Here is a 1,200-nt window from a genome sequence, read left to right on the forward strand (position 1 = left end):
TCTCTCTCTCTCTCTCTCTCTCTCTCTCTCTCTCTCTTGAATATTCCCTCTGCTCATGTCCTTCCGACAAGTGTTGACCTACAACAGTTTAAGAGGAATATTGATGGCATCGTGCTCATCGGTCTAGGAGGGCCTGTAAAGGGTCACAGACAATGACCCACCCTCCAGATTCAATAGGGACACATACACATATATTTATACATATATTATAAATATGTATATATATATGTAGCATATATATATGTGTATGTGTGTGTGTGTGTGTGTGTGTGTGTGTTTATATATATATACAGTTTATATATATATGCAGGGTGCGGTGAATAATTTGTCGTCTAAATTACGCAAAAATGAAAATAACACTGACATCTCATTTTAACATATATATTTACTAAAATTACATAAAAATATCTTTAAATACTAAAGGGTAAATTTATTCAATAAAATCGTCATTGGCTTCGACCACGATCTCCAGACAACTTCGGAATCTCCTGCGACTCTTCTGGACGTCTTCTTGCCATAATCCTTGCTTTCAGTTCATCTTTGGTATTACAAGGAGCTTTGTTGGTCTCTCGTTCAACTGCGCCCCACACATAACAATCAAGGGGGTTGCAGTGTGGGGAATTAGGTGGCCAGATATTAGGAGTGATGTGGTCGTATAAATTGTCTGACAGCCATGACTGGGTTCTCCTTGCTAGTGTGGCATGGTGCAGAATCGTGTTGCCAGATGTAGGGTCTTCCAGCAGCCACCCTCTTGATCCAGGGCAGCACTACCTCTTCCATGCACTTGATGTAGGCCTCCCTGTTGAGTCTTAGGCCATGTGGGAAGATGAATGGAGACATAACGTCGCCATCACTAGTGATCACTCCAAACGCCATGATGTTGACTGGATGTTTGATTTTTATCACACTCGGTATATGTCTTCAGATTGCACTGTCGTCAGGTTGACACCCAAATACTTTGAAATGTTCGCATTTGAGCTTCCGGTGCGAATGCCAAGCAGTACAGCATGACATTTCCAAATTTCTGGCGGAGTGAATTGCGTCATGGTGCTGTTTTTCTCACAGACGGTGCCCAACTGACCTTACTATACTGTGTAGTCAACAAAATCAAAAACAAACAATGCACATGCATGAAATAAAATATATAAAAGGGCGGGCAATTTACCCATCACACCGTGTGAATAGTATATATATATATAT

The 1,200-nt window shown here is 40.8% G+C and overlaps 1 protein-coding gene across 1 annotated transcript in view; it reads right to left on the reverse strand.

Annotated features, from left to right (window-relative positions):
• Positions 1 to 1,200, reverse strand: part of LOC106873171 (probable E3 ubiquitin-protein ligase DTX3) — a 486,006-nt gene that overhangs the window by 200,823 nt on the left and 283,983 nt on the right. The window lies entirely within an intron of this gene.

This window comes from Octopus bimaculoides, chromosome 14 (genome assembly GCF_001194135.2).
Source record: "Octopus bimaculoides isolate UCB-OBI-ISO-001 chromosome 14, ASM119413v2, whole genome shotgun sequence".
Taxonomy (NCBI): domain Eukaryota; kingdom Metazoa; phylum Mollusca; class Cephalopoda; order Octopoda; family Octopodidae; genus Octopus; species Octopus bimaculoides.